Genomic DNA, 21,002 nt, shown 5'->3' on the forward strand with positions numbered 1-21,002 from the left:
AAGACTTGAAGTCCTAAGTGTATCAGATAAGTCAGTAAGGCAGAAACCATAGAGTGGGGTGAGTCCCTTGTGGGCCTTCGTCTATGCACCTTTGTCTTTCAAATTTCATGTTAAATGTTTCAAGTGCTTTTCAATATCAGGGATGCTAGAAGAATCTTTTGAGTTTAACTTAAAATTGATAGAGCCAAATAAAGAAGCTATGTTGAAAATTGACACCTACCTCCCATGCTTTCCGCTTAGAACACTGGTGCACAAGGCATATCTAACTTGTAGTTTTTGACCAAACATCAGTTGAACTAAAGGGGAGAGCAGGGAGTTAGTGCTGGTTGAGTAAGTCTGAAGCTTTGGCTAAAAATTCCCAGAGGGGTCTCAAATCAAATTACATGTAAGGAGAAGCAGACATCCCCGGCAGGACTTGAAGCACTCTGAGGTCCGCCATCTTGAACACGAAGGTGGGGTGGCTCCGTGCTTGTCTGTGTTAATTACCACTTAAATCATTGGGTAGGATTAGCAGAATATGCATAACTCTGGTGGGTCTTTATTTGCACACGATGAATTTGATCTTTCCCATATCAAATGCTAAAGTATATTATGAGAGAAGAAAATATCCATGATTACATTTTTTAAAAATAGCAGACAGAACGGCTATAATTTATTTAGAGAAGAAGTTCAAGTTCTCCGTTTAGCTTTTAAGAAGGACTTGGGAGAAGATTACATTAGACAATTTTGCATCGTGCTGCCGACAGAAAAACAAGCCAGGGTTGGTAGAGTGTGAAGAAGATTCCCCACCCCTTGCTCAAAAGAAAAAAAAAAACAACACATAAAGCAAATTAAACAGAAACACAAGCAGTCACTCTCTCCCACACCCCTACGAAATAACAAAGAAAAATCTGTATTTTGTTTTTCAAGGTATAGTAGAGAGAGATTTTTTTTTTAATGTGCTTTCAAGTCCTCAGGGACTTTATAATTTATCAAGAAAGACACATTCTTCCTAATGAAAGGTTACTGACCTTCATGAATGTGACAGTTCAATTACAGCCCATTCATATGCAGAGCAGCGTTGATAAAGGATTTGGGAAATGTGACTAGCATAGCAAAAAAAGAAAAATGTCTAGGAAATTATTATTAGTTAAAAAAAAATTTTTTTTAATTGTGAAGCAAGAATAATAAATAAGATTGGCTCAGGTAGTGGACCCTTTTCTTCTGGGTCCCAGCAGCCCATTAGATTTGCTTCAATGGGCATGCTGGCTCTTTCTTCATCCTTCCTAATATTTCTGCCTTTTTAATCCTCTGAGCCACTAAACCTAACATATCGGCAAGCCCTTGGGGTTCTGAAATGCCGGGTTTCAATTTTTTTTTTTTTTTTCCTCTTTCCTTTGACTGGCAGGACAAGGTGGAACGTGTCTTAGTGTTATTTTAAGTGCTTGACTACTATTTAGATGCCGAAAGGGACTGGAGAGTTATAAGAGGGAGTGTTACATACCCTCAGCCACCCACATCCAGGCACTCAAGCCCCAGTTCACAGGAGGCAGGCCCCTCCAGAGGGGCGGAATAGTTAAGCCAGAGCCTGGCTAGACTCGCTGGAGCCAGTCTCCGCCAAACTTGGGTGACACCTGTGAGCGGCTGTTTGCTGAGCTCCTCCAGGTGTGGGAAAGAAAATCCAACTGCCACTCTGTAAATCAGCCCAGAATGGTCCTCTGCCAGGGGTCTCTGGAAGATCCCAGAAGGAGGTTCTTTTTTAGCAACTGCTAGTAGAGATGCTCCTTCAACCCTACACTTTCCATTAAGAATAAGACAAAATGCATCAAAATATAAGATTCTCTTTGGGATAGAACCAATATAAATATTTTAAACAACTTTGAAAAATAATCATTGTTTTAATTTTTTGTTCTTTGCCTTGGAAATCAACATCAGCCCCACACAGGTGTGGTGTGTCATCAGATGGTAAACTTTACTGAGAATTTTGAAAGAACATATGTGTCCCCGCCATGCAATATACTGCCTGGCACATAGTAATCATTCGTTATTTGCTGAATGGATCCCCCTTTCTTACAGCATTTTTTCCACTGCATTTTTGGATAAGCACTCTGACCTAATTATAATTCCTCTCAGATACTTACCCACCCTAATTTGCTTTTATAGGTGGCCTTCTTCCTTCACCATTCCTTGGCTACTTCACTTCAAATTATTTTCAATCACATTGCGTCTTTGAACATGTCTACTACAGAAGGCATTTTCTAAGGGAAAGATTTGAAGAAGTAAAAATAAGAAGGAAGAGTATCAGTGTTAATTCTGCATATGATGCTGGGAAAGACTGAGGGCAGGAGGAGAAGAGGGTGACAGAGGATGAGATGGTTGGATGGCATCATCGACTCAGTGAACATGAGTTTGAGCAAACTTCAGGAGATGGTGAAGGACAGGGAAGCCTGGTGTGCTGCAGTTCATAGGGTCGCAAAGAGTCAGATATGACTGAATGACTGAACAATAACAAAATTTGTAAAAAACACGTCTTTCCCCTCAGGTATTAATATGTGAAGTCATACCTAACTGGTAGAAAACTTTCAAACAGACAGTGACCAGCAGCAAAAACAGTCCTGTTGAGTGTAACATAACTCAATTTCTCTACCTCTGCTTCTCTTGAGCAGTATTCTGAAAAGCTTTATCAGATTTCTTTGCAAATCAGTATGTTAGGAATTCATGTGGAATGGAATTCAAATAAAATCATCTCAAAGTACTATTTCTTGAGTCTGAATATTCCATTTCAAAAAGATTTATCATTTAAATATAATACTTTTAGTGAAGTAAATAAGAGAAAAAACAAATATCCTATATTAATGCATATATGTGGAATCTGAAAAAATTAGTATAGTGATCTTTTTACAAAAGCAGAAAAATAGACACAGATATAGAGAACAAATGTATACCAAGGCAGTGGGCAGTGGGGGGCAGAAGGGGAAGGGTGGCATGAATTGAGAGATTGGGATTGATGTATATATACTGTTGATACTATGTATAAAGCAGATAAGTAATGAGAACCTACTACTATATAGCCCAGGAAACTCTACTCAATGCTCTATGGTTACCTAAGTGGGAAGGAACTCCAAAAAAGAGAGGATATATGTATATGTATAGCTGATTCACTTTGCTGTACAGTAGAAGATAACATAACACTGTAAAGCAAGTATATTCAAAAAATTTTTTTAAGAATAAAATTATGATACTCTGAGAAACTAAGATACTTTCAGAATATAATCTAAAGACTAGTAGGGTAGTCTAAGGTTTTGATTAGCTACAGTAATATTTTAATGTGTGTCTCTTTTATTTTGCCCAGTTTTTATTTTGTCCAGTTTTTATTTTGTCCCATGTATAATTTGACTTATTTTATTTTTAATATGAGGTGAGGAGATAAGTATGCTGCATTACCCACACATTTTTATATACTAACAAATACCTTAGATGACAAGGAAGTTAGCAATTTGACAGTAAGATCTTTTTGAATTTTGAAATAAATTTGTGCCTCTTAATAGATATAATTGATATATGCTTTAAATTAGAGTTCTATAAGCCTTATTGGGAGAAGGCCATGGCAACCCACTCCAGTACTCTTGCCTAGAAAATGGACGGAGGAAATGAAAATGCTCCTCCTGCCATGGACGGAGGAGCCTGGTAGGCTGTAGTCCATGGGGTCGCTAAGAGTCAAACACGACTGAGGGACTTCACTTTCACTTTTCACTTTCATGCATTGGAGGAGGAAATGGCAACCCACTCCAGTGTTCTTGCCTGGAGAATCCCAGAGACGGCGGGGCCTGGTGGGCTGCCGACTATGGGGTTGCACAGAGTTGGACACGACTGAAGCGACTTAGCAGCAGCAGCAGCAAGCTTTATTGTCTCAAAGTTCACTTTTGTTTAGGTGTCTTATTTATTTTTTGCATAACCTGAAGGACATGTGAGTGCAAAAGTGTTAGTTGCTCAGTCATGTCTGGTTAGTCGCTCAGTCATGTCTAGCTGTTTGTGACCCCACAGGCTGCAGCCCGCCAGGCTCCTCTGCATGCTGAAAGACACACAACAAAAATTTCCTTCGATGACTATTTTTCTCTGTGTCAGACCTATACACACTCAGAACTCTGCTGTAGTTTTGGGAAGCTTCTCAATTCTTCCGATTCAATGCTGTAAGAAGGTGAATTTGGAATTTTAAAAAATAATCTAGATTATATTTGCATACCTTATAGCTCTTAATACTCTTTCTGACATTTCTTCTAAAATGTTTCTTTTTTTACTTTTTTAATTTTGGATATCACCCAGAACTATTCAACTATTAACAGACTTTCTCTGACAAATACTGTGCTTACAACACACTATTATTAATTTTCTGCTTTATGGATAAAAAACAGTGTTGCAAAGATAGTAAGTGGTAGAGCAAAGCCTCAAATCCGTGTTTGCCTGATTCCAAAATCTTTTCACTTAACCAGCTCACTACTATGTTTGAAAATGCACTTAGCAACAAGTAACAGGAAATCTAACCCAAAGTTGCTTAAATAAGACGAAAATTGTCACGTGATCCTAGGTAGGGTGGCTCTAGCAACAGATAATTCAGTAACTCAAAATTATTACAGAGGACACAGATTCTTCCCATCTCTCAACTTTTTTTCTCAGGGCGTGTTGAGTGCCCTTATCTTGAGAAGACTGCTATAGCTTTTCGGCATCCCCTTTTTATATGTCAATGCCAGAAGTCAAAATATGGTAAGAAAAATTCATACTTTTTTTCTGGACACTTTTTTAAAGAGCTAAGAAACATTTCTCTAAAGCTTTCCCTCATACTTCATTAGCCAGAGCCGGGTCATAAGGCCCTTTCTAAATAGCTCATTGATAAAGGAAATTAAATTACCACAAGTGATTTATATAAATCAAAATTTATTAGAGCTAGAACTGTCCTTTCTTCAAAGACATGATGCATAAAAAAAAAAATGTGGGTAGTATATCGGAACAAAATTTGTATTTTTTAGCAAAAGTGGAGCCTAGCTCCAGTTGTCAACCAATAAAGTCCACGACCACAGAGCTGTCTCATGATTGCCAGGCACAAGAAGAAAGACAGGGAAACGCTAAAACAGGAAAGTTGGAGATCAGTGGAAAAAGAAAGAAAAAAAAAATTGAAATCTTGTGTATAGCAGGTGTTTGATAATTGCTGATGACAGGAAATGCATGAAATATAATTTACAACAAAGTTAATCTGACACATATTTAATGATATGTGTTGTTCCATGACATTTCAGGCCAATAGTTTAGTAGTCTGCATAAATAATTGTAATTAGTACTACTTTTTGACAGATCTTTATAGCTTTTGATCTTCCATTGTTAATTAGTTTAAGAACAAGAAACAAGCATCAATGTTCAGAGGCTTTTTATTTTTACTCTTCTTAAGAAACAGTTGAACCTTCATCATATACTTACTGACAAGTGCTGGAATGGTTCCCCAAGAAGTGAAATAACCCATGATTCCTCTACTCATCCCCACCTACCTGATGGGATCCAGAAATGAGCCACCCCACCTCCATTTCCTTTGAGAAGTAACCAGTGGCAGCTAAACATGTCAAAGTATCAGGACCTATTGCTGTCTGACCAATCAAATCTGTAGGTGAGGCTTTTCAGAAAGCACAGCAATGAATAACTGGTTCCAGATATTTCCCAATTCTGATAAGGAAGGAGGGACTGGAATCACAGTGCAAGTTCATAAGAGGTTTCCACCACGGTTAACAGACACAGCACACTAGATAATAATTGGGAAATCTGGCTCTTCTTTGGCCAGATCCTTTAATGGTTAAAGTGTTGTTTCCATAAAGGTAAAGAATGTGCTTGGTAATAATCCATCTATAAATTTCCTTCCAGCTCTACCTTTAATAATTCCAACTTACCATTTCCCTTTAGGCCAGAATAGTTTAATTCAATTATGAGCAGACACACAGAATTGTATCTGAGGTGATTTTGTATATTACTGATTTTAACGAGTTAAATCGATTCCTAGAAATTTAGGTTTGTTGTCCAACTCTTTGCGGCCCCATGAACTGAAGCATGCCTAGCTTCCCTGTCCTTCCCTATCTCCCAGAGTTTGCTCAAACTCACATCTTTCTTCACAGGATCAGGGTCTTTTCCAATGAGTCGACTCTTCACATCTGGTGGCCAAATTTAGGTTAGTCTCTGCAGTTTGACATTGCCAATAAAGAGCTCTACTATAATCTAAATGTGGGCTAGTTTCTAGAGAAAAGGTAAAGCATTTTGTTACATATTATTCTCTTCTTGGAACCCTGAGCCCAAGTTTGAAGTTTCTGAAGCCAGTCCAAAGAAAACTGAGATCAAACAAGACTGTTATTCTCTATTATTATTATTATTGTTTTTGTTGTTCTCTTCTATTGGTGGCATAAGAAACTCCTTTGATGCAGCATCATTAGAATGCCAAAAATGGGCAATTTCTGAGGAATGTACACTCTTTCTTTGATCCTGAGAATGTATCTTCCAGACAACCCCCAACTTTGCAAGGTTAGACATTCTTGCTGATTAGCCTTGAATTCCTGGGTGGACCATCCTCAGACCATCTGAGATGTGACCACACTGGTCAGAGAATTTGTTCAAGTGCTCCATCCCAAGAAGCTCTCTCCATGTGCCCATGTCCCTGTGCCAGCATCCTCTCCCTTCTCTCCCACTCAGGGTGTCACTGGTCTTTTTACAATGTCACTGTGGATCTCAAATCCTTGCCTACCCAGTATGCTGACCAAAAACTGTGCCTTGGCAAGACCAGGGCACAGAATCCACCTCTCTCTTCTGGGAGAGTCCACTGCCCGTGCCCTACCAGGAGCAGTCTCTGCTCTCATCTCCACCCCCGCCTTCAGCTAGACCACGCTGACCTCCGGACTCTTTCTCAGAGAAATAGTGAACGGTTTTACTGCCCTGGGAAGAAATGTGGCTCCTGGACATAGCCTGATTCTGCTGGCTCTTCCCACCTACCTCTTCATCTTTTTCTTGGGGGGATCTGAGGAAAGTGGGAGCCTTGGGGTCATGTTTTCTCTTTGGTGCTGTGCTTACACATTGGCAGGAAGAGTCTAAGGTGAGGATTCTAGAGCTCCTCAAGGAAGGGCTCAGAAACGCTCATCTGTCTTCTTGAGTCACCAGAGTCTATTTAAACTGTCACCGAGCAGACTTGGAACAATTATTTGCACACCAGCAGACTTGGAACAATTATTTGCACACCAGCACATGTGTGCTTGGCTCCCCAGGTGGCGCTAGTGGTAATGAATCCACCTGCCAATGCAGGAGACACAGGAGATGCAGCTTTGATCCTTGGGGTTCCAGAAGATCCCCTGGAGTAGGAAGTGGCAGCCCACTCCAGTATTCTTGCCTGAAGATCCCATGGAAAGAGGAGCCTGGCAGGCTACAGTCCATGAGGTCACACAAAATCAGACATGACTGAATGACTGAGAACAGAGCACATGTGCTTATATTATTTGTCACCCCAAATGCCCAGCTTTCTAGAAGGAGGGGCTTCTACTTCCAAGGTACACTCAGCCCTGATGTTCCAAAACCTGTACAGTTTATGAGCCCCATTCAGCCAACATCTCCCCTTGTCCTGAGCAGTTCTCAAGTACCAGATTTTACATTCATCGAGTTTACTGATGGAATTAAAGCAAAGGAACTAGCATGCATATAACTTTCTCTGGGAAGGTTGAGCCCACTAGCATAATTTTGTCTTTCTTTATGCTTACCTACTCTTCAGAATAAGTGTTATTGCTGAAAAAGCACATTTCAAGTTTGGAAAATCTTAAAGTATGACACAATCTTAGCATCTTAGTCCAAAAATGTGTACAAGAAGGGGAAATGTTAGTAAATATTTGCTAATTTTCACACATTTACTGATTGTTGTTTGGAATGTTTTGCTTAATCTTACTTGATTTCACTGAAATTGGAGGAGATTTACTAATTGGAGAAGATACGCACATTGGACCCAACCCCAGCGTATGCTTTGCAAATTTAATTAGAAACTGGCTAGTGTGACTTGGTGAGAGTAGGTTATATTTGCTGAACTGGAGACGAGAAATTTTCTTTTGTTTCTTTTAAGCAAGATTCAGGTGGTTCAATAAACACCACTTAACTGGGACAGACTTGATCAGGGAAGTTGCTGAATTGGGAAACCAATTAAGTCTAATGATAATTAGCATGTGCTGCTGCTTAATTGGGATAGGTGGTCCACGGAGTTGGTATCACTGTAGGTAATTAAATGATGCTCTTGGCGGATATGAGATAGAGTCTTCTTGATGCTTTCAAGACTGAAGGCAATTTATTTCCTCTCTTGATCATGCTATTGCTAGTTGAGGAAAACTCAATTTCTAAATGATGCCTTCAAAAGTTCTACTTGTTTTGAAAGGACTTCTGTGTGTGTGTGTGTGTGTGTGTGTGCATTTCTCTCTCTAAATGGACTGGCAAGAAATAAAAGTTTTATGCATTTTTTCAAATGCAAAGAATGAGACATGGAGAGTTGAAGTGACTTCCCCATAGTTATCACCATATCATGGTCAAACGTGGATAAGAACAGGGAACTTCAGTATTCCTCCCCAGTGATTCAGCACAGGGTTCCTCAGTTGGCTGTCAGGTTCAGAGAGGCCCGATGGGGCCGTGGGAAGAGGCCTCCTGATGCTTGTCACTACCCCACAGAGATGAGAGCTTTGCCTCGCTGGGCTTCAGGGTGCTGCTTTTATTAAATGAAGGTGTGGGACTAAAGAGTCACTGAGATTCCTCCCAGCTGTAAAAACAAAAGTACTTCAGTTTTGTGGCATTAACTTAAAAATTGTCATTGGAGAAAAAACTTCATCATTACCAGTTATAAAACCTTTCATTATATGGCTGTGCATGCTCAATCACTCAGTTGTGTCTGACTCTTTGCAACCACATGGAGTAGCCCACCAGGCTCCTCTGTCCATGGGATTTTTCAGGCAAGGATACTGGAGTGGGTTGCCATTTCCTTCTCCAGGGGATCTTCCCAACCCAGGGGTTCAAACCTGTGTTTCCTGTGTCTCCTGCACTGCAGGCAGATTCTTTACCTGATGAGCCATCAGGGAAGCCCCATTATATGGCCAGGTCACTGGCAAAAAGTAATAATGATCTCAGGCCCTACATTTAAAAAAGTATTACTGCACAAGATGTAGCTGTGTGCTTCTTGTAAGGTTGGAAGAGAGGTGGGGGTGGGTCCTCGTGGAATGATTTTTTGTCTGGGCTGTGAAAAAAGCATGAGTTCACAGAGCGGAGAAGAAAATGGAAGAGATACTCATGAGTCTGGACAATCTGAAAAGCATAAGGAAATGAATTACAACAGGAAAAGAAAGTAGAAGACAGTGAGATGTGCTCAGTTCTGTGAAAGGCAGAGAAACCCGAGTGTGCAACGATGAAGAACACTGGTTCCCAGGAGTCCTACAGGACAAGACAGTTGAATAACCTTGAACATAGCACCCAGAAAAGATGGGATTGGGGAAACCAGGCTCTACCAGGAAGAATGTCCCGAAGGCCCAGAGAACACATGAATAGCAGTTATTAGTGGGATCTACTCTACAATTTTTTGGATTTAGATATGAATTCAAGATACTGAATCCAAAACTCCTTTCTTCTATTTTTCCTATAAAAGTCAGCATACTACCAAGCCTTTGGACCCCAAGACACTCAATCATAATAGAAATGTGATGATTAAATAATGTGTAGCATCCAGCCTCCCCTAGCTCTTTTTTTCCTTTCTTAATTTGTCTCTCTGAGCTCATCATTACCAAGAAACGTCACATTCCTCCAAGAAACTTACACATTACCTCTAAGAAACGTCACCATCAATTCTCTCAATAGATCGCTGATGACTCATAATTTGAATATTATCTTAATTGGCAGAATCCTATACTGTCCTTTGAACTTGAAGATTGCTTTAAATCTCCTATTGACCTGCTAACAGTAAATTCTGTCTAAATATTTATTTGGGGGTCATGGTGTGGAGATAAATATCAGAGAAATATATGTAAACATATGCACATATATACACTCAGATAGAGATGAAAATATAATTTTCTTATATTTTAAAAACAAAATGATATGAACTTTAGTATGTGTGTTTTTTTTTAAATGATTTTGTTTCACCCATTAGACACATCCCAGTTTATAGCCAGTGAAAGGGCACATTTAGGTGACTTTACTCTGTTCCTATTTGTGCTATTACATGCAGGCTTGTAAAAAGTCAGTGAAGCATTGCCAACTACAGTGTGAGAGAATGCATATGGTTGATTTAAGAATAAATCAACAAACAAATAGACATAGAATTTCCTGTGAACTGCTTCAAGCTCAGCTGCCATTGTCTTTGTGGAGGAGTTACTGACATTCAAGAGAAAGACCAGTAAGAGATCACCAGTAAGAATCTGATGACGGTGGCCCTAAGCTAAATGACAAGAGTTCCAAGCTCCATTGTGAAATTTACCTACTTCTATTGCCCTTCTTCCTGAATTTTGTAAATATAAAAGTCTACTTCTGGTGTCAACTGCGCATTATCCTGTTACATTACTTATCATTTTATTATTCAGATGGCCCTTGACGAAAGATACCTTTGGTGTACACATAAACTTTCTGAACATTTCCTTCATTAAGAAAAAACCTATCCATCTGGAAGTAAGGGCCCTCGTATAAGTAAATCAACAGTATCTCCTTGAAGTGTGTTCTTTGCTGTCACTTGGGAAGTGCAGTCAGGCACACAGGGAACGGAACTCTGGAGCACCTGCAATAACTCCAGTCAAGCTCCTTGACCACGGGGACAAAGCAGTTCACTGAAGCTTCAGCTCTGGTGACCTTTATACTCTCAATGCTTTACCGCTTGATTAAAAATGTGCTCATGCTTCAAGGCAGATTGCCGACGGGCTTTATAATAAGGCAGAAACACACGGAGAGATTTACCAGAGGTACTTTATGTGACCATTTTTCGGGAATATGATTTTGTTTAGGAAGTTACTAGAGCCGGAATGACAACTGCTCTGTAAGTCCCTGGTAAGTTTTCCAAATCAGTTCATGTGGAAATCAAATTGCACCTGAGCAAATATTGAAGGGTGGAGCAAAAGGACGGAATAGCTTTCATTTTGCAACCACAAAGATTACAATAGCTCAGGCACATATTTTAGGAAAACAGTTTTTCTTCTGTGAAATCACTTTGCGTGAAATTGCAAGATCAATTTTGGTGGCGTGGATAACCTGAGTTGTTTTTTTCACAACAATAGCCTTCAGGAGAATTAGGATGTAACTCCTCATGGAAAAATAAATGGGAAAAAGAGCTCACCTTATGTTTTGCCACCTAACAAATAACATTAGTGATGCTGGTAGATCGTAGAAGGCAGATGGTACGACATGATGGTCGATGGAAAAACATAATCTAGAAATTGATAAAAGCACTCCAAATCTTTCTCTAAAAAGATGACAGTCATAAAACAGGGCCAATATTTAAAAATTGATAATGATAATAATAGTTACTTGTAGAGTGTTTAATGTTCTGAATACTATTCAAAGAGCTCTATAGGTTTCCATCACCTAATCCTCACAATGCTTCTGTGAGTTAAGTACAATCATTACTTGGTCGCATCACAAGGAAACTTAAGCTTCTTGTTCTATGTTATACAGAGATTAGAAAGATATTAAGCATCTTGTTATATGCTATATAGACATTATGGTAGAACTCAAACTGACACAGTCTAATTCTGAAGACTTTCGCTTAAGCCACATATGACACAATTGCCACGTTTACTTTAGTTATAAACAAAGATGGCCTCAGTGACCAGAGATGGTCAACCCATCAATACCAGGGTATCTGTTTTGAAATAAACTTTAAAAAGTAGGAAAGATTCCACCAAGTTCTTCTTGAGCAGCAAGATCACCTGAGTAAACTAGTATCTCTTTCACAACTTTGAGGCAAAGAAGATTACAGTGGGTGAAAATATGAACTTTTGGAGCCAGACACACCAACACAGAAAGTGCAGCCAAGTCCCAATATACATTTGGCAAGTTAGATACCTTTATCTCCTCCATTACAGGCAGATTGTTTACCATCGGAGCCACCAGGGAAACCCATCTATGCCTATTTTCACATCAAGAAAGTGATGATAAAAATAGTCACTTCAAATATTTTTTAAAATTAGGACTAAAACAGGTGATATTCCTCAACTGCTTAGTCAATGACACTTAATATGCAACCAATCAAGGGCAACTGTCACTATTATTTCTTAAAAATATTTGAATAAGGAGCATTAACTAGAGCTGGAAATTGCAACTTATTTGCTATTTCTTATTTTCTATTCAATATACTCTTTCTTTTCTCTCTCTTCCTTCTTTTCCTATGGATATTATGAAGGGGAATGTTCCTCCTGGAATAGTATTTTTATAATATCGAGTTTGAACTCTTTGGGAAAAAAGTAGTTGTGTAAATTTACCTATAAGTAGCAATGAGGGATTAAAGAAGAAACTGAGATAAAAGTCAGTCTATGGGTGGCTCAGACGATAAAGAATCTGCCTGCAATGCGGGAGATCTGGGTTTGATCCCTGGATAGGGAAGATCCCCTGCAGAAGGTAATGGCAACCCACTCCAGTATTCTTGCCTGGAGAATTCCATGAACAGAGGAACCTGGTGGGCTATAGTCCACGGGGTCTCCAAGAGTTGGACACAACTGAGTGACTAACACTTTCACTTTTTTCATGGGCAAGGGAAATGATCTTTTAGGGGGTGGTGATAAATTAAATTAATAAATTGAAAACAGAAAGCATGAAAAAGAGAGAGGGGACATGTCTTATACCAAACAAAGAACATGCCTAGAAAAAATTTGACAGGAGGTGTTAAAAACTGCCAAGTATGATCCGAATTATTTGAGACTATCCTTTGGTATGGGCTTCCCAGGTGTCTCAGTGGTAAAGAATCTGCCTGCAGTGCAAGAAATGCTGGTTTGATCCCTGGGCTGAGAAGATTCCCTGGAGAAGAGAAGAGCAACCCACTCCAGTCTTCTTGCCTGGAGAATCCCATGGACAGAGGAGCCTGGTGGGCTACATATAGTCCATGGGGTCTCAAAGAGTTGGACATGGATGAGCATGAACATCCTTTGGTATAAGTCCATGATTCTCAAACTTAGCTCTACTTCAACAGCTGGGAAGGCTTAAGTTTTGTTTTGTTTTGTTTTTTTAAATTGTGGCAAATATAACATAAAATTTACCACTTTAATCTTGTGGCTTGTGTTCCATTCAGTAGTATTCATTATATTCACACTGTTTTGCTACCATCGCCGTGGACCTTCCTCAGAGCCTTTTAATCTAGTCAAACTGGCCTTTCTCCCTCAATCCAGTTCCTGGCAAGAACCTTTCTACTTTCTGTCTCTATAAATTTGACTGTGTTATCCATTAAGTAAGTGGAATTACACGATATTTGTCCTTTTGTGACTGGCTTACTTACTTAGCATAATGTCCTCAAGGTTCATCCATGTTATAGCCTGTGTCAGCGTTCCCTTAATTTCCTTTTTTTTTAAAGCTGAGTAACATTCTATTGTACGTATATATATTTTGTTTGTCCATTCATCATTTGATGGACATTTGTGTTGCTTCCATCTTTCAGCTTTTGTGAATAACACTGCTATGAACATGAGTGTACAAAAATCTGAGCCCCTGTTTTCAATCCTATTCAGATTTCCCACTTTTTTTTTCATGATTCAGTCATGAAAAGTTGTGTGTTTCTAGGAATTGGTTTATTTCATCTAGCTTATCCAGTTTGTTTATACATTGTTCATAGTACTCTCTTAGAAGCCTTCATGTTTCTATAAAATAGGTAGTAATGTACCCTATTTTTTTACTTCTGATTTTATTTGAGTCTTGTCTCTTCTCTCATAGTCAACATAGCTAAAGGTTTGCCAATTTTGTTAATTTTTCTGAAAAACCACTTCTGGGTTGTGTTTATTTTCTCTATTGTTGGGGAGGCTTTTTAAAAAGTGCTAATATCCTGTTCCCAGATGTCCTGCTTTAATTTAGTGTGAGAAGGAGTTTGGATATCAGTATTTTCTAAAAGCTTCCTTGGTGGTTTTAATGTGTAACCACATTTTAGAATCACTGATATAAGAAATTCTTGAGTCTGGAAGTACTTAATGGCATTTCATAATTCAGTATTTAGGTTTATGACAGGGGAATTCTTGTAGAAGATAATGCAAAATAATGCTAATCGAATGGGTCAGTAAAAAGTGGTGAGCTGGAATTTTAATGCTGGGTTCCTCTCTTTCCTCATAATGAATGACTACTTGTGTTATGACAATGTAGTTAATAAATATTCACAATAGATTAGGTGTTGTATTGAATAAGCAAAGTGTACTGTTAATCCCTGCACTCAAAAAAAAACTGACAAGAGTCAAGAGAACCAAACATGTATCATTTGTAAAACTTTCATCTCTAATACTTCTGAGTTCATTTCCCAAGTTTACTTCCCATTAACTCCCTGTTCCTAGAACTACCAAAACAAAACTTTCCAAGGAATTCCAACTTTAGTATTTCATGTAATCTAAGACACCATCAATTTTAAAATGTAATAATTTTAAATGTTTTAATAAAATCTCCCCAAATGGCACTTTCAATAAAGATTATGACACTGCATCAATTGTAAAATGCATCCTAGGTTAAGAGATATTAAAATGTGAAAAAATAAGTATCTTTGGATCAATGAAATATGCAATGTTTCTCCTCACCTGAGCAGAAAGATAGATTGATAGGGGACAAAATAACACTGGGCTTCCCTGGTAGCTCAGATGGTAAAGAATCTGCCTGCAATGCAGGCGACCTGGGTTCAATCCCTGGGTCATGAAGATCCCCTGTAGAAGGGAATGGCTACCCACTCCAGTACTCTTGCCTGGAGAAGTGTATGGACATAAGGGTCAGGCGGGCTACAGTCCGTGGAATTGCAAACAGTTGGACCTGACTGAACAGCTAACATTTACACATGCCAAGGGATACTTGCATTTATATGGCTAACCAAAGGTTGGCTGTGTATCTGTTTATCTGGGATAGTGGACTTCTGCTGTAAGAGTCAAAAGAACACAAGAGATGTGTTCTTGATGTCTCTTCCAGGGCTTTTAATATAATTCAAAACTTTAATGTTTACCAGATAACTCAAGACATGTGCTTTTGATAGAAGGGGCAGTCAGACCATGTCTGTTCTAGATATTTGCTCTTGCAAATATTTATCTTATCCAAGTTGGGATAAAGCCAGTTTATCTCAGTCCAAGTCTCCACCTCAGTTATGCTGAGAAAGCAGACAAAATGAAGCATCTGGATCAGATGAAATGGCAAGACCACAAATCTGAATCCACGCCATGCTGGTGGTCTTGCAGAACCAAATGCAATGTGAAGGACTCTCCCATGATATTTGGGAATTTGACCAGATCAGAGGAGGAAATTCATAGTGGAAGATGTGAATATTAAAATATTCCAGGAAATTCTAGAAGATCATGATTACTTTTGACCCAAACAATTAAAATGACCTGCCAACGTATATGGAGAAGGCAGTGGCAACCCACTCCAGTACTCTTGCCTGGAAAATCCCATGGACAGAGGAGCCTGGTAGGCTGCAGTCCATGGGGTCACTAGGAGTCAGACACGACTGAGCGACTTCACTTTCACTTTTCACTTTCATGCAATGGAGAAGGAAATGGCAACCCACTCCAGTATTCTCGCCTGGAGGATCCCAGGGATGGGGGAGCCTGGTGGGCTACCATCTATGGGGTCACACCGAGTCGAACATGACTGAAGTGACTTAGCAGCAGCAGCAGCAGCAGCCAACATATGTGGCTGTGCTGCCAGGTTAGAACTCAGGTCAAGTTTTCTGTGCAGAAAATCAAGACCCCTTGGTTTATCTGCTTTTCCTCTCACACTTTTCTCTTCCTACATACATATTTTGTGAAGATTTTTTTAAAGTTTCCTCATATAATATGCTACTCTCACTCGGTTTTTTCCTCCTTTGAAAATGTAAAAGACTCCTTTAAATAGAATGTGCTTTGTCAAATCCAAGATAACAAAGGATTAAAGAAACAGCCAGCTGTTTTCGACAGAAGTGGGGAAGTAACAAGCTAGAAATATTTCTGTTTTATGCATGTTAGCTGCTGTTAGGTTTCTCCTTCCTTATTTTATTGTCTAGTCCCTTGGGGAGGGGCACCAGCTTTTTACCCTCCACCCTTGATTGTCAAATCTTATGAGGAAAAAGCGACAGTGACTAATATTTAAGTCCTCTCAAATTATCCACCCCACCCCCCACTGTCTCCCAAACACAGACAATGCAAACTCATAGTTTCATATGCAGCCTTTTAGTTTTTTGACTTGGGGATATAATCCTTTTTTAACTTCTCATCTTTAAAAATGCATGAAAAAGGGTGAAGGTAGCTGAAACTAATAACAACCAAGAATAAGAACTTGGTTCCTGGACAGACTTCTGGAACCCCGAATAGCCAAAGCAATCCCGAGAAAGAAGCACAAAGCTAGAGTCATCACATGCCCTTATTTCAAACTATATTACAAAGCTATAGTAAACAAAACAGTATGGCATTGATATAAAAATAAATAGATCAATGGAACAAAATAGAATGCCCAGGAAGAAACTCACATGTATATGGTCAACTAATTCATGACAAAGGAGCCAAGAATATACCATAGGGAAAGGAGAGTTTCTTCAATAAATTGTATTGGGAAAACTGGACAGCCACATGCAAAAGAATGAAACTGAATCACTTCTCTTACACTATACACAAAAAAGTGAACATAAAATGGATTAAAGGTTTGAATGTAAGACTTGAAACCATAAAACTCTGAGGAAAAAACAGGCAGTAAGCGTCCTGGCATTAGTCTTGGCAGTGATTTTTTTAGATTTGACAACAAAAGCGAAGGCAACAAAAGCAAAAATAAATAAGTGGGGCTACATCAAACTGAAAGTTTCTGCATGGCAGAAGAAACCACCAACAAAGTGAAAAGGAAACCCCATTCAGTGGGTGTAAATACTTGCAGGTCATATATCTTAAAGGCAGTCAACATTCAACATATATAAAGGACTTCTACAACTCAATATGCAAAACACAAAGAACTTGATTTTAAGATGGGTAGAGGATCTGCACAGACCTTTCCCAAAGAAGACATGTTGATGGCAAATAGGTACAAGAAAAGATGCTCTATGTCACTAATCATAGGGAAATGCAAATCAAAAACATAATGAAATATCACCTCACACCTGTTACAATGACTATTTTCAAAAAGATAAGAAATGAAAAGCATTGGTAAGGATGTGGAGAAAAGGGAACCCTTCTGGTACACTCTTGATGGTAACATAAATTGGTGCAGGCACTATGGAGAATAGTAGGGAGGTTCCTCAAAAAAATAAAAACAGAACTACCATATGATCCAGAAATTCCATTTCTGAACATTTATCCAAAGAAAATGAAAACATAAACTCAAAACGATACATGCATCTGATGTTCTTTACAGTATTATTTACAATAGCCAAGAAATGGAAGCAACTTAAGTATTCATCAACACACAAATGGATAAAGAAAATATGGTATATATACAATGAGTTATTATTCAGCTACGAAAAAAATGAAATCTTGCCATTTATGATGGACCTTAAGGGCATTATGCTAAATGAAATTAGTTAGACAGAGAAAGATAAAAACCAGACTATCTTACTTATGCATGGAATCTAAAACAAACAAGCTCAAACTCAAATACACAGAACAGATTGTTGGCTGCTAGAGATGGGGGTAGAGGTGGATGAAATGTATGAAGGGAGTCAAAAGGAGATACACACTTTCTGGTACAAAATAAGTTTTGAGGATGTGATACACAGCATGGTGACTGTAATTAATAATAGTCCTCTACATTCAAACCTTCAAGTTGCCAGCTTCCAAAGATGCAGACACGTGTTCACAGGTCCAAACACCATAAGTGAGCTCATGTGTCTGGCGTACATTGTCCTGTGTGTGCATCTGCTACAAGTGGTTGTGCTTTTGTGTACCTTACTGTAGTGAGTACTGTATAGAGTACAGTAGTACAGTATCTTTATTTCAAGCCCAGGGTGTCGGAAAGCAAGTGTAAAAGCAGTGGTGATGTAGCTAGTACTGCAAAGATGTGCCAGGAATTGAAGACATAGAGAAAGAATGAAGAGAGAAGAACCAGACATTCACAATGCAGGAAATGGCAAGGGCCACTCGAACATAGGATCACGTTATCTATGATGAGAGAAAAGGAGCTACCACCTAGACATCACTGGATTGTTATTCAAGAGGGTAAATAGAATTGAATCCATCAAGGATCCAGTATGGATGTGAGAGTTGGACTATAAAGAAAGCTGAGTGCTGAAGAATTGATGCTTTTGAACTGTGGTGTTGGAGAAGACTCTTGAGAATCCCTTGGACTGCAAGGAGATCCAACTAGTCCATCCTAAAGGAAATCAGTCCTGAATATTCATTGGAAGAACTGATGCAGAAGCTGAAACTCCAATACTTTGGCCACCTGATGCGAAGAGCTGACTCATTTGAAAAGACCCTGATTCTGGGAAAGATTGAAGGTGGGAGGAGAAGGGGATGACAGAGGATGAGATGGTTAAATGGCATCACTGACTCAATGGACATGAATTTGAGTAAATTCCGGGAGTTGGTGATGGACAGGGAGGCCTGGCGTGCTGCAGCCCATGGGGTCACAAAGAGTTGGACACGACTGAGCGACTGAACTGAACTGAACCTGTGCCATCAATGTCAGGCATCAGTGAAATTTCAGCTTGCCCTCCATCTCCTATTGGTAATCATTCTTCAGCTACACCATCTCTCACCTCCTCTCCCTTCTCCAGTTAGTAACTCTTTTTGCTTGTTTAACTATGCTCAAACTACCACACAATTGCACTCATCTCACACACTAGTAAAGTAATGCTTAAAATTCTCCAAGCCAGTCTTCAGCAATACATGAACCGTGAACTTCCAGATGTTCAACCTGGTTTAAGAAAAGGCAGAGGAGCCCGGCTAGCTCAGTCGGTAGAGCATGAGACTCTTAATAAATGACCCAATCAAAAAATGGGCCAAAGAACTAAATAGACATTTCTCCAAAGAAGACATACAGATGGCTAACAAACACATGAAAAGATGCTCAACATCACTCATTATCAGAGAAATGCAAATCAAAACCACTATAAGGTACCATTTCACGCCAGTCAGAATGGCTGAAATCCATAAGTCTACAAGCAATAAATGCTGGAGAGGGTGTGGAGAAAAGGGAACCCTCTTACACTGTTGGTGGGAATGCAAACTAGTACAGCCACTATGGAGAACAGTGTGGAGATTCCTTAAAAAACTGGAAATAGAACTGCCTTATGATCTAGCAATCCCACTGCTGGGCATACACACTGAGGAAACCAGAAGGGAAAGAGACACGTGTACCCCAATGTTCATCGCAGCACTGTTTATAATAGCCAGGACATGGAAGCAACCTAGATGCCCATCAGCAGATGAATGGATAAGAAAGCTGTGGTACATATACACAATGGAGTATTACTCAGCCATTAAAAAGAATACATTTGAATCAGTTCTAATGAGATGGATGAAACTGGAACCTATTATACAGAGTGAAGTAAGCCAGAAAGAAAAACACCAATACAGTATACTAACGCATATATATGGAATTTAGAAAGATGGTAACAATAACCCTGTGTACGAGACAGCAAAAGAGACACCGATGTATAGATCAGTCTTATGGACTCTGTGGGAGAGGGAGAGGGTGGGGAGATTTGGGAGAATAGCATCGAAACATGTATATCATGTATGAAACGAGTTGCCAGTCCAGGTTCGATGCACGGTACTGGATGCTTGGGGCTGGTGCACTGGGACGACCCAGAGGGAGGGTAGGGGAGGGAGGATGGAGGAGGGTTCAGGATGGGGAACATGGGTATACCTGTGGCAGATTCATTTCGATATTTGGCAAAACTAATACAATATTGTAAAGTTTAAAAATAAAATCAAATTAAAAAAAAAAAAGAAAAGGCAGAGGAACCAGAGATCAAATGGCCAACTTCCGCTGGATCATGGAAAAAGCAAGAAAGTTCCAGAAAAACATCTATTTCTGCTTTATTGACTATGCCAAAGCCTTTGACTGTGTGGATCACAATAAACTGTGGAAAATTCTGAAAGAGATGGGAATACCAGACCACATGACCTGCCTCTTGAGAAACCTGTATGCAGGTCAGGAAGCAACAGTTAGAACTGGACATGGAACAGACTGGTTTCAAATAGGAAAAGGAGTACGTTAAGGCTGTGTATTGTCACCCTGCTTATTTAACTTATATGCAGAGTACATCATGAGAAACGCTGGGCTGGAGAAAGCACAAGCTGGAATCGAGATTGCTGGGAGAAATATCAATAACCTCAGATATGCAGATGACACCACCCTTATGGCAGAAAGTGAAGAAGAACTAAAGAGCCTCTTGATGAAAGTGAAAAAGGAGAGTGAAAAAGTTGGCTTAAAACTCAACATTCAGAAAACAAAGATCATGGCATCCAGTCCCATGACTTCGTGGCAAATGGATGGGGAAACAGTTGGAACAGTGGCTGACTTTATTTTTCTGGGCTCCAAAATCACTGCAGATGGTGATTTCAGCCATGAAATTAAAAGACACTTACTCCTTGGAAGGAAAGTTATGACTAACCTAGATAGCATATTGAAAAGCAGAGACATTACTTTGTCAACAAAGGTCCATCTAGTCAAGGCTGTGGTTTTTCCAATGGTCATGTATGGATGTGAGAGTTGGACTATAAAGAAAGCTGAGCGCAGAAGACTTGATGCTTTTGAACTGTGGTGTTGGAGAAGACTCTTGAGAGTCCCTTGGACTGCAAGGAGATCCAACCAGTCCATCTTAAAGGAGATCAATCCTGGGTGTTCATTGGAGGGACTGGTGTTGAAGCTGA

At 39.4% G+C, this 21,002-nt stretch overlaps 1 long non-coding RNA gene across 1 annotated transcript in view; it reads right to left on the reverse strand.

The window, feature by feature from the left end:
- Positions 1-8,035: 8,035 nt before the first annotated feature.
- LOC133236637 (uncharacterized) overlaps positions 8,036-21,002 on the reverse strand; it is a 59,568-nt gene continuing 46,601 nt past the window's right edge. The window contains exon 3 of the long non-coding RNA XR_009732956.1: positions 8,036-8,785. This is a non-coding gene — a long non-coding RNA (uncharacterized LOC133236637). The remainder of the gene's footprint in view (positions 8,786-21,002) is intronic.

Source organism: Bos javanicus, chromosome 23, assembly GCF_032452875.1.
Source record: "Bos javanicus breed banteng chromosome 23, ARS-OSU_banteng_1.0, whole genome shotgun sequence".
Classification (NCBI taxonomy): Eukaryota; Metazoa; Chordata; class Mammalia; order Artiodactyla; family Bovidae; genus Bos; species Bos javanicus.